Source organism: Fukomys damarensis, unplaced genomic scaffold (assembly GCF_012274545.1).
Source record: "Fukomys damarensis isolate Sample0158 unplaced genomic scaffold, DMR_v1.0_HiC HiC_scaffold_3, whole genome shotgun sequence".
NCBI classification, from domain to species: Eukaryota; Metazoa; Chordata; class Mammalia; order Rodentia; family Bathyergidae; genus Fukomys; species Fukomys damarensis.
In genome coordinates, this window is record NW_022900915.1 from 14,915,478 (window position 1) to 14,929,049 (window position 13,572).

Here is a 13,572-nt window from a genome sequence, read left to right on the forward strand (position 1 = left end):
GTGAGGTTTCAGTTTCCTCCTTCCCAGTATATGATGTAGGCCTGAGAAAAAATACACTGACAGAACTAGGAGACAGAAAGCGGGGAGCCAGGACAACCAATGCTGATACAACTAACAAAGGTACTGGCCAGTCTAAGCCACTAATTTTAATCGGTAACCCACCAGGGTAAAGGCAAGCTATGGTGCAAGGGCAGGAGAACGCAAGAGAATGTGCAGCTGTGTGGTTTCTGTGGAAATTAATGTGAGCAAGGCTCATAAAAGACAAGACAAAGCATTCTTGAGTTAGGAACAGAACAGACAAAATATATGGTGGTAATTACAACATTGTTCATCTAGTAAGAAGGTTTTAGTTGTGGGAATGGATTCTGACCTTGCCATTAGGCTGTGGTCAGACTCACTTCTGTAAACAAGCCAATGGTGGGGTGAACTCTTTACAGCCTGCTTCGGACAGAATCAACATGGTCCCCTGCAATGGCCAGCACAGGGGTGGGCTCTGGGATGGTTAAAGGGAAGCCAGAGAGCATGAGTTTAAGGTGAAATCTCGGGTTTCGGCTGAACAGAGAAGGGAAAGGAGGCAAGGGGAAGATGGCCCCAGGTGGATAGAAGAACTTCAGGTGGAGGGGACTTTAGCCTGTTTGGGGCTAAAGGCAAAGGTCAGTGAACAGCATTCTTGCCCTCTCTTTAGGGGGCTTTAAAAGTTCTATTGGTTTTCTCTTTTTAAATTAGAAAAATACTTACAGTAATAAAATAAAATGTGAGTTCCTCCTTGCCCATCCCCTTACCCTCCTAGAGGTAATTATGTCTTTGAGTTTTTATCTTTGTACAAACACACACACACACACACACACACACACACACTGGCTTAAATCAGTTACGGGGTTAAGACCATACATATGGACTCTTTTTCCTCTATTCATAAGTGCATGCATGTGTCCCTTTTTTTATTGTGCTTGTTGTTTCCTTGGCTGTATAATTTATTTTATCACTCCATTACTGATGCAGCCTTGTTTCCAAATAATTTTTGCTATAGCAAACAGCATTCAGGTGAATGTTATACATTGATTTCTGGGGATTTATGCAAATCCTTCTATACAACAAATTCCTAACGCTGACCTCACCAGGCACCTGGTCCACACATAAATGTGCTGTTTCCTAGCAGGGCTTCCTGGATTCGTTCTTCCATCCAGATGGGTAATGAAAAGTGCAAGGGAGAAGAGGTATTTCCGAGGAAGCTTGTAAACAGAAAACAAGGCTTTAAAGTATTCCAACCTGATGAGTACATAGCTTTCTTTTTAATCAAGATGCTGTGGGTGACTGCATTTATGCATAAGTAACTCTTACTAACCTCCTCAATATGGATGCCTAGAGTCAGTATTTGAAGGAGATACTGATTCCCAAGGGCACGTTTAGGCTGCTAAAGGAGTTACAGTGTGGGAAAATTGCTCACAAATTGCAGGGAGATTATATTCCTGGGATTTGATATTTAATATGTGAAGTCATCAAATCATTATTTGGCATAGATCAGGTAAAACCCTCCTCCTGCAGAGAACACAAAACCACGCTGGGGAGAAAAAAAAACAAAACAGATGAAACCTAAAACGGCCTTTGCATGGTCCCTCCTAGTGCTCCGTGGTGGCGGCTTGCTGGGCTGAGTGCGCCCTCTTCTGCCTCGGGCTCCATTGCACCAGCACAAGTCCAGCATACCCAAGGGCAGGTGTAGCCTGATTCCCAGAGCTTGGAAAGCATCTCTGGTTCTCCAACGCTGACATCAACAAACCTTTGGCTTTCTTATTCCATAGCCATTGAAACCCCAATATGTTCCCTTTCAGGTTACCCAGGGTTCTGCCTCCTCTAAAAATGACTGCTTGGTGGCTGAAGTTTTTTTGTTTTTTTATTTCCCTTCAATACCCTTCTTAGATGGGAATTCAGCCACTGGGATTCTACTTATGTTTGTTAACTGTCAGGAATAGACTTGATAATTTGGGATGAGGGGCAACTAGATCAGAAAGCCAAAGCAGAATGCCAAATAATGCTGTGTTGTTACCCAAAGCATGGTGAGACTGAGGGCGTCAGTCCACTGTGAGGAGCCGTCAGGGCCCGAGGTCAGCCTCATCTTTTCTGTCCTCACTGAGCACCTGCTGTGCTAGGAACATATTTCAGGGGCGGACGAGACAAAAACAGTGTCACCTTCACCCTCCTATGTGATAATCAGGTGGTTTTTATTGCAATAAGCTTGGAAACGTCAGAGCATCCTAACAGCTTACCGGACTCTGAGTGATGTTCTTTCAAATCACCTGTTAATTGCTCCTGTACTGCTACTACTAAATTTAATTAGGTTTATCCTCTAAACTCAGAAATGGCTTCTTTTTAATGTCACAATGGGGGGGCATTCAGTCCCCTAAGGAACATGCTCGTGACCTGTTGTGATAGAGGGGAGGAGGCAGCATGAAAGGAAACAGGTTTTCCAAATAACTGTTTGCCTTGGAACTCAGGTGGGCTGAGCTGAGGTCTGGCCCTGGATGTGGGAGCCTGTGGTTACCTGCACTATCTTCATAAACCCTCCAGGGCAAGCAGCAGGCCTGTAACTCTGCTTGTCCCTCACCCTGTGCCTCCTCCAGAAAGAAGAGAAGCCCCTTTGCCCCTCTCTCCCGCTCAGCCAAGGGCCCATCTGCCAGGCCTGAAAAGGGCGTCTCCCTCCGGCCAGGTCACAGCACTGATAAATTCCACGCACATCCAATGAGATTCCACTCGCTATTTATACCCTGACTTCTGCTACACTTGGGATGAACCTCGGAGGACAGGCAGCCTTTCTTTCTTACTCCTCTTGGAATTACCAGCACAATATGATGCTTCTTCGGGAAAGTCACACGTTCTTCTAGTCTGCTGTCCAGAGTTCAGGGAAACGTGTACTAGTTCATTATAAGTGAACTGGGCTTTTAAACAAAGCTAACATTTTCTCTAAAAACGTCCCCAGTTTCCAAGAAGATGGTACCAAGGTTTGTATTTTGTGGACTTGCTTCATCAAAAGTTCCGAGATTTCATATGGCCTCTACCAAGTTACCCTGTTCAATGAAGTGTGGTTCGTTCAGTCCAACTCAACAAATATTTATCGAGCTGAGAACTGTTAGAAAAAGACCTGGACATCACCCTCTGGAAATTAACAGGCTGCAGGATGAGAAAGAAGATAAATACACCGTTTCAGTCCAGCCTGGTAAGTGCCATGAGAGTTGCCCATGGACAGCACTTCCAAGCCTCTGCCCTCGTGGAGCTATGCTCCAGGGGGAAAGAAAAACAGACATTAATTGGAAAATTGCACAAATAAAAGTGGAACTTAAACTGCAGCCACGGAGCAGAGGCAGGCGGAACCATGAGAGCTTTAGTGCAGTAGCTGGCTGGAATCAGTGTATGTATGTGTGCTGGGGGCTATCCAGGTGGGCATTCTCAAAAACAAAGCGCACTTGGGGTCTAAAAGCTGGGTCAGGGTGAATAAGCTATAGAGAAGGGAAACTGGTCCAGGCAAGAGGACGCAAGTGCAAAGGGACTGCAGCAGGAAGGCACAGTGTATTTGAGGAACCAAAGGGAGGCTTGTGTGGCTACAGCTCAAGGATGGGAGGGGCAGCAGGGCCAGATCCCCCCCAGGGGTCTGCTCAGCCAGAGCCTTCACTTCTGTGTGTTCATTTCCTCCTGTGGAAAAGGGGGATCTGAACTCACAGGAGAGAGCTCACCTCCACAGAACACAGAGGGTTGCGCTGTCAGCATCAGCTATTACTGTAATCACTGGCCTCATCCTTCTCAGCTCGTGGGGCAGGGCCTGCTGGGCTGGCTGGGGCGTTTCTTTCCAACAGTTCACACTGGATCTGTGAGCACAGCACCACCTAGGCCTCAGAAGCCACAGAAATTAGCAGGAGCAAAGGTGGCCCCTGGCTTTCGGGAGACATTCTGAATGAATGACCGGCTGGGCTGCTGACCACAGGGCTCAAAACAACCACTGAGAGTTTGTCCCAAACACCAAGAAAAAAACAAGCCACAGGAAGGAGGACAGAGCCTCCCGAGAGAAGGCCAGCTATAAATGGAAAATTACACCGAAGGAAAACAAATCTTACTTGATGTGAACCCATTTTTGACTCTGTCTGGAGACCCAGCAGGGCTGAAGGAAGTGGAGGGGACAGGGAGTAGCAGATGTGCCCAAGCTGGGCCGGTGGGGCACACGGGGCATGACAGGGTACGGGGAAAGGCCACTGCCTCTGGCTGCCGAGGGCCCACACCTCTGGCCAGATTCCGACCCAGGGCTTGTGCGGGCTGCCTGTGTGCCGTGATGGGGTGGACCACACATGCTGGCCCAGTGGCTCTGGGGAAACAGGCAGGCAATGCAGGAGGAAGCCCACGGAGCCCCGCTGGAGTCCCGGGGTGCTTCTGTTCCTAACAGGGCCTTGGGATAATGGTCATCAGTGTATCAAATGAGATCATCCACCTGGTAAGGGACCATCAGTAACCCAGCACCCCTGCGAGCTTCCATGTCCTTACTCCTCAGCCTTGGTTCTGTGACCCATCTTTTGCAGAGTAGCAGATGATATCTGAACATCTCAAGCTCTTCCTTAGAGAAGAACTGCGACCTTATGTTAACGCCCGTACTTCAAAATATAACAGTAACAGAAGACACCATTTGGTGACATGTTCATACTTTGTGCAAAACTATTAAGAAACTTCCTGGGAGGTTATAGCCCAAATGTTATAGCAAACTACATTTGCCATCTCGGTCAACTACGGACCGCTTATACAACAGTGGCCCCATAAGATTATAAGGCCTCGTATATCACAGCTGAGTTCCTGCAGGTACGTTCTAGGGTGTTCACACACCAAACCACCCTCTGGCTGACACACTTCTCAGAACATAATCCCATTACTTAGTGATGTTTGTCTATGCTGAGACCAGAATGTCTGGGTTCAAACTGCAGACGACCCCTTGCTGAACATGTGCCCTTGAGCAATTATGTATTTTCTCTGGGCTTCAGTTTCTTCCTCTGCAAAGCGAGTGTGAATAGTGCCTACAGGACTAAGTACAGAGAGACACCCAGCAGAATACCTGGATCTAGCACTCAGTAAATGTTTACATTTATCCTCATTACTAATTCTCTCAGTTCGCCCTGAAGTGCAGGCCAGGAAGTTGAGTGTAAAAAGAGGTTAAGTGTTCATGTGGTGGAATATTACTCAGCACTAAAAAAAAAAGAGCTATCAAGCCACAAGAAGACAAGGAGGAATGAATCCTAAATTGGGCCTATTACTAAGTGAAAGAAGCCAATCTGAAAAGGCTAGATGCTGTCTGATTTCTACCATACGACTTTCTGGAAGAGGTGAAACCGCAGAAGCAGAAAACTGTCCATGGTGGTTAGGAGAAAGGGAGGGCGAGTCCGTGGAACGTGGAGGATGTTTGGACTGTGAAGTCACCCATGTGGTACTCTAAGAGTCACTACGCTCATCAAACCCCATAGAAGGCATGGCAAGAGTGAACCATAGTGGAAACTACAGTCTGGGTGATAAAGACATAGGTTCATGGGTCACGTCAAACTGGTGGAGGAAGTTGATCTTGGGAGAAGCTGTTCGGAAGCTGGGGCAAAGGGACTCACTGTACAATCTGCTCAGTTTTGTTGTGACCCTAAAAATGCTTTGAAAAGCGAAGCCTAGTCTTTTTTTGGAACCAAGGATCAACTCAGGACCTTGGGCTTGCAAGGCAGGCAGTGATACCACTGAGCTAAATCCCCAGCCTGGAGCCTACTATTTTTTTAAAAATCAAAAGGTGAAGTAACCTAGCTCTTAAGAGACAAAGCTGATACTCAGGTCAAGCCAGCAGTCTGACTGCCAGCCTCAGCCACTACAGTGAGTTTGAGCCCCGGGAAGGAAGGAGGATACTGAACAGAAGGCGCTGGGCTTAGGGAGGAGGGCACAGGGGACCTCTGGATACCTAGCATGTGTATCTCGGCCTGCAGGCAGAATGCCCCCACTCTGGCCTCTACCCCTGGGCCCTGGCCTCTCTCTGAGCACAAGGCAACTGAGCCACACTGACACTGCATTGGCACTGAGCCGCAATGCCGCACTGCAGGGTGTGCACAACTTTCTCCCTTCTGTGTAGTGTTGGCCTCCCACCCCCAACCACACAAGAGGTCCTCGTCTTCCATTACAATGCATTGCTAGAATCTGCATCTCATAGCAGACTCTGTTGGTATTTTTCTATGAGAACAACAGAGTGACTGAGGATTACATATTTGAGATTTCTATCAAGTGACATTAAAATGACATCCATGCTAAGAATCTCTAGAATTTCAAATAACAATCCTTTGATCCAAACTCTATAAAATGTACGTCTCGACAACAAAAGGGTCACACAGTAACCACTACAGGCATCATTTACTCCACCAATGCCACCATCATCAGGGCTGATGAGCCCTGTAAGAGGTTCTGGGTTAAGTGGTTCTATGCCTTACCTCATAGGTGGTACCAAATTCCTAGGAGGTACTGCTAGCACTTTGCAGGTGAGAAAACCGAAGCTCAGAGAGGTTACATCACTCCCCAAAGTCATAAAGTCACAGAGTAAATGGGGAGGGTAATACTTGAAGCCAGGGCTGACGGAATCCACAGACCATGTTTAAACTGCCGCATTCACCTTTCTTGTCTTGTGAAACCTTTGCTGTTACCCCGATAAAGCCTATAGAGTCCCTCACTGTTCTACTTGAAGGATGCAGGACAAATGCCACACCCAAGCATGTGCCTGGCATAGGAAAGCTGTCAGTCAGCGCACCCTGTCCCCACCGCTGACTTACTGCTTTCTCTCCAGCCCCAGGACCCACCTGTCCATCCAGTGCCTCCCACCTACATGATATCTAAGGATCAGGTGGGCGAGTTTATTCCAGTGCAGATCCCCAGGCTCAGCCCTGAAGGTCCTGATTCAGTAGCCTGTGGTGGGGCCCAGCTCTGTTCTTTTTATTTTTTGGTACCAGGGATCAAACTCAGGTCCTTGTCCTTACCAGGCAGGCGGCGGAACCACTGAGCTGAATCCCAGGCCCCCAGCTCTGCTGTCTATGCTGAACCCTCTGCCTGGTGCACCTGCCAGTCTGGGCCTGGCTGAAGACAGATATTCCATGTAATTCTTATTTGAGTGTTCCTTGGCTCATACTTTGAGAAATACTGATCTGTAGGTTTTTAAAGAAATTTAATGTCTTTTTAAGAAGTCTGTTAAATTCATATAAAAAGTAAATAAGAAAGTTCAAAAGGGTAGACAGGACAGTCCAAAGCCTATGCATAGAGATGTCCATGGCTGAAGTTTTCTTTCTTTCTTTCTTTTTTTTTTTTGGTACCGGGAATTGAACTCGGGTCCTTGCGCTTGCAAGGCAGGCCACCAAACTGCTGAGCTAAATCCCCGGCCACTTGAAGTTTTAATAACAGTGAAAAATTAAAAGTAGCATTAATGTCTATCCCTGGAGATGATACATAAATACAGTGCAAACTATCTATCACTTTGGAATTTCTGGTAATTATAAGTATTAGAGATAATGTATGAAAATGGATTATGTCAGGAACAATATTAAATGCATAAAAGCAAATTGCAGGCCACGTATACTGGGCACACTTTATGTACAGTGGACACACAACACATAATTATAGTGGTCACCTCAGAAGAGGGGTGAAATTTATGAAAGAGGGAACCGGGGGAGGCTTTAACTTCTCACTCATGTTTCATTTCTTTTACATAAATAAAGATCTGAAGTAATTTAGGAAAATGTCAACAATTGTTAAATCTGAGTACAGTGCACACAGGTGTTTTTCTTAAAACAAAAATTTAAGTGTTGTCCCCTTGGCCCCTGTCATGCGGTTTTTTACCCAGAGGCAGCCTGCCCATTGTGTCTTGGGTTTTTGTTCACTTGTGAGCGTTCTGGGGGAGGCTGGGGATGGAGGCCAGGACATATTAGGCAGTGAGCAGGCACTCGGCCCCTGAGCCGTGTCCCCAGCCTCCACTAGAGTTTTGAGCAAGCAATAGGATATGGTCTGTGGGAAGCAAGCTGCTCCAGACAGTCAAGGGTGGGAACTGCAGGCAGGCAGGGATGGGGGACGCTTGGGGCACGCCAGTAATAATGGAGAAGACAGAAGAGATCAGGTCGATGATACACTTTGGACATAACAGAACTTCTGATGAACTAGACGGGGACAAGTGCAGGAGAAAAACAATGATTTCATGTTTGGGCTGAGGGCTCCTTCACTAAGGTTTGAAATATTACAAAACAAATAGCTGGGTGGGGGGGTGTCTAGCTCAGTGGTTCTGCCGCCTGCCTTGCAAGCACAAGGTCCGGAGTTCAATCCCTGGTACCAAAAAAATTAATTAATTAATTAACTATTAATTAAATTCCTGTCTCATATGTTCCTGGAATACAGGGTTTGAGACAACTTACTTGCTTATTGACTTTATTTACCTATTTTTATAATATCTTCCATGGTATCCAGAAATGTGCTCAGCATAAAGAAAGCTACACGTGCAATGTCCTGAATAAGTGAATGATAAGGGTATGGACGGAAATGATGAACAGGTAAATCTAGGCATTTGTGGTCAAGGGCGGGGGGCACTTTCTAAACCCTAGGGGAACCGCCAATCAGTGTGTCTCTGGTTCACCGGTGTAGAACTGCCTGCCTAATGCTAAAGGTCTCAACACTTACACATGCATGGAGCCTACTTTAGGCAAAGTGTGCATTCCTTTAAAAAATCGGAATCTCATTTATAAACTCATTAAAGAAGCTTGTTGTTAGAAAGTTGCTGACCTATTCTTTCCTAAGGAAATATACACCTGTAATTTTTCCGTGTCACCATTATCACCCTATGCCCAACTTTTATAGAACTACACTTAGGCCCTCTTTGCTTTCTGGCATTGTGAGTCCATCATCCCAGGGCCCTGGAAACTGGTGTTGAGCCCTGATTTTTTTTATGACCTTAAGCATAGTCTGTCCGCAAGGTTTCATTAAAACAAGATTGGTTTATTTGAACGAATTTTGCTTTCTGTTGTGCCAGGTCATAGAGAAGACCGAATGACAGGGTACGACAGTGCATGGCAGGGTCTTGGTACACAAGCTGACAGACATCTACAAAGTGACAGGGAGACAACTTAGAAATGAAGAGTAGTGACCATAAAGGGAATTAGGGGTGTGGACTGAGATCAGGAGGGCATCAGAGCCAAAGATGACTCCTGGGAAAAGTAAGGGTATGGAGACTTGGTGACATGGACAAAGAAATAAAAATATGAAGGGTGGAGAAGTGGATGGCTCTTGAAGGTAGGTGGTCAAAGAACATAGTCAATGAAAGCAGCTACTGTCTGGTCAGGGTGATGACATCCCTGGTATTGGTCTTACGAACTTATCCCAGTGGCCCTGAATAGGTACTATTATTTTACTCATTTTACAGATGAGGAATTTGAGGACCAGGAAGGTTATGTTACTTTCATGGAATCACTGAGCTACTGAGTCTTAAGATCTGGGATTTGGATCCAATTTGGCTGAGTGACAAAGCCAATGTTCTACTACCTTCTGGTATCGATCCAAGGGGCTTCCTCCCACCATGCATGCTGTAGGTTGAGGAACAAAACATCTCCTGATACCCCAAAGAGCAAGGCTCTGGGTGGTGAGCTAATCTGGAGGTGTAGCTCAAAATCCCTGCTATGACTGAGCTGTCTGCTAGGGGTATGAGTGCTCAGAGCAGAGATGTGCTCATCCGTCATCAGGGAATACTCACCCCATTGTCGGGCCCCACCTAAATGTTTTTTTATTGTCTGCCCTTCACCATGAGTAATGCCACTTTCCATTTTAAGCTGGGAGCCTCAGGAGATGACTGCATTCTAGGCCAGGATTTGAAGCTAAATGCTGCCTGGGGGATTACTCACCCTCTTCAAGATGTGGCCAACAGCCCACCCTCCCACTCAGGATGCTGCTGGAAGACTTTCTTCCTTGCTGAAGCCTAAAGGAAATTTGGTTTCCCCCAGGATGAACTAGGAGTGGTGCCAGGAAATCACACAACTGGCAAGTTAGCTGGTTCTCCACATGAAACTACTGTCTTACTTCCACTCCCCTTGAGTATGCTAAGGTTTTGTGACTCGTTTATTCATCTGGCATTTCTTGACGGTCTACTATGTGTCCAGAACTCTCCTCTGTGATAGAGTTACTGCCAAGGGCTACACAGTTTTCATTCGTGTCCTTGGGGAGAGAATGGTCCAGGGGAAATAAGCAGGCACATATGATAAAATGCCATAACTAATAGATAAATGCTGCAACACAGGAGCTCAGGAAGTCTTGAAAACCAACAGCCACAGTAAGCAGGAAGGACAAAGAGGAGCTGGCAAGCTTTTTTTTTTTTCACCATAAGCAACCAAAACTGATTCCAGAAAGAAAATTTGGAGAACCTGGGGTTGGTCAGTGAGTCACTGGCAAGGCATAGTAGCCCCAAGTCACACACCAGGAATGGTCCTGCCAGACCAAGATGTGTGTGTGTGTGTGTGTGTGCGTGTGTGCGTTTGTGTGTCCTGGGGTGAGAGAGATGGAGTGGTGACTCTCAAACAGAGGTGGAGCTTTAGATGCTGGACAGTCAAAAGAATGACAAATGTTGAAAACAGCAGGTAGAAGCAGGGACAGTGGTGGGGAGAGGGCTGTGTCAAAATGACCTAAGACACTTTGAATCAGAGGAACCCAAAAGGAACAGCTACCGAGAGCACTGTCTGAGTGAGGCAGGCAGGCGCTGGGGCACAGCCAGGCTCCTGGGGACACCTTGGTGGGTGAAGTTTACTACTCCATGGCAGGCTCTGCCACCTCTCCAAGGAAAGCAGCAACGTGCCAGCCGGTAAGTAGGGGCTATGTTTTACGCCTTTCCTGTGTTTTCTTCAAGTGCTCCTGGGGCCATTCTGGAAGTACACAATTCTCATTACCTGTTGTGAGATCACAGAGCCCAGCTAAATCAGGAAAATGCTCTGTGCATGATAGTTGGAAAAGGTGATGGGAACAAGCCAGTGGCTAAACAGGAAGAGCCAAGTCCTTAATGCTTGGGCCACACGAGCTGATGTGTTATTCCATCTCATCCTCATCATAAGCCTGTTAGTTCACAGATGAATGGACTGAGGCACAAAGATATTAAGTGACTTAACTGGCTAAGATCCTGTGGTTAGCAAATTGCAGAGCTGGGATGCCGATGTAGCTCTGCTCTCGTGTAACTGAGTCTGTTGGCAGAGACGTGAAAAAGTAAGACTTAGAAGAAGATAAAAGCTCATCTGAGGAGTAAATTGTTTTCTAAGCTAAATGAGTATTAAGGGGTTGGAAGCCAAATCCTTTAGCTATCACCACCCTCATGGGCAGTATTTGAATCTTAAGGTCTGTTACTGTGCTATTTGTTCAAAATGAAGACATCCAGGATTCCTGGGTGCACTGATCATAGGGGACTGGCTGATCAGTTAAGAAATGCTTGGTTATTCATTATTTATTAATATACCTACCTACCTGGGAAACCTTGCCTGAAAGTTGTTCCACATGACTAATGTAATCAGGCAACTGTTTATTAGGATAGATTTATAACATAAGCTATGATGTGCATGACATTCAATAATATTATGTCAACGAAAGCAGAAGAGTGGTTTCTAAGACAGAGTTCCAAAATGGACCTTTGTCCTGACCCCAGTTGCCTTTCACTGGCCTGGAAGATCCCACCTCTTCCCACAACCCAGCCAAAGACCGTTCAAAACCCTATAGCTCAGCACACAAAGCTCCGCGTCTCCTGGGCAGGAGCACAGCGGCCTTCTCTGTCCTCTCCAGCATCTCCTCTTGAGGCTGCCGGGCTCGGCCAACACAAAGCGAGGACCCTCCAGTTGCTGCTGTTGTCAATTCTTGCCATACCAGTGCCACCTCTCTCTGGTCTTTTTCCCAAATCATGGAGACAAAATCCTACCAGCACGGGAGTCCTGTGCATTCCCTCTTCTTACACCAGACATCTGTTTTGTGTTGGGAGTCAGGGGCAGGTCAAGTGCTTGCACAATGCAGCTGGATTTGCTGATGCAAACACTGCTTGCCTGTGTTTTCTGACCTTGGAATGCACCCCCAGAACTATCCCTGCCAGCTTCCACCAGAGCTTTACCTCCAGTCCAAGAGGATAAGGAAAATGAACTGGACTTCACTTAACAAGTTATGGCCAAGAGGAAACCAAAGCACCTGGAGGCAGAAGGTTCAGAAGTTCGAGCTCAGCCTGGGCAATTTTGCAATTTAGAGAGACCTTGTCTCAAAATAAAAAATAAACATCAGGCTGAGGATGTAGCTCAGTGCCAAGGCCTTGGTTTAGTCTTCAGTATCCCTGCCCCTCCCCCAAATTCTTCTCTTTCCTTCTCTGTCCCCATGTAACGCTCTGCTTACTGGCCACTCTGTGTCCTGAAGGGAGGAGATACCGTGGCCAAGAGCATCCACTAGTGGACCCTAGGCGCCCAAGGTAAGCTGGCTCCTCTGACAGTGGTGGGTGCCAGGGCTTTTTTGCTTTGTCTGCCCACCCTTCACTAGATTTGCTTATTTACAAAAGTAAACAAATAATGCCAGTGTCTATTTTAAAAGTCAATCATCTCTCACCAGCTTCTGTTCTACTTTTAGTGCCATAAAATTCATGCATATTTTCCATTTGCAAAGAAAATGTGCATACAGTAGTTGATTGGATATTTAAAATACCTCGTAACTTGGAAGTTACTTAATTTCTCAGGACCTCAGTTTTCTCATTTATGAAAATGAGAATAACGCTATGTAAGCTAATGGTACTGCAATGATATATTAATCATAAGATAACACATGTACAACATATAGATTACAACATATAAATACTCAATTTAGTGCAAATAAATTAAACTGGTTATATGTGGTTTAGTTTTTTTGGGGGGTAGTACTGGGGATTGAGCTCAGGACCTTGCATTTGTGAGGCAGGCGGCATCACCACTGAGCTAAATCCCTGGCCCCAAGTTACATGTGGTTTTTAAGAAAATTATATTTATTTTTTTCAGTGGTCATCTGTGGCAAGTAATACCAGTTTTACATTTTCACTGGTGACCCAAGTTTCCATTTAAAATTAATTTCGGTTTTAAACATTAATTCAACTTCAAAAACGCATCTTATTTGTATAAGTCTCGATTCTTCAGAACAGTACACTGTGTCTATATAGAAAAATAAACCCCCTCAAGAAAAATGAAGCAGAAAATGCAAGAAGACAAGAAACCCCAACCAGACATCAGAAATCTCAAATCAAACCTGAACATTTGTGGCCTAGAGTTTCGGGGAGAATGCAAGATAAATTCCAATGCTTTTTGCGATTACCAAGACCAAAACAAGAGAATTTGTAGTCAGTTCCTCTTGTCCCTTCCCTTTTTAGTGGCCCCTACAACTTTCTTTTCTTATCCTGGCTCTTCCCACTGGAAAATCTTAAGACCATTCAACATCCTCCACCAGAAGAACCACTAATAGGGTCTCTGTGCTCCAATGCTATCTTTCCCTCCCTTTCCATCAGAACTCCTTTCTTTTTATAATGTGTAT

At 45.8% G+C, this 13,572-nt stretch overlaps 1 protein-coding gene and 1 long non-coding RNA gene across 9 annotated transcripts in view; one reads left to right on the forward strand and one right to left on the reverse strand.

Annotated features, from left to right (window-relative positions):
• LOC104855116 overlaps positions 1-13,572 on the reverse strand; it is a 256,124-nt gene that overhangs the window by 82,205 nt on the left and 160,347 nt on the right. The window lies entirely within an intron of this gene.
• Fgf1 (fibroblast growth factor 1) overlaps positions 1-13,572 on the forward strand; it is an 86,919-nt gene that overhangs the window by 35,410 nt on the left and 37,937 nt on the right. The window lies entirely within an intron of this gene.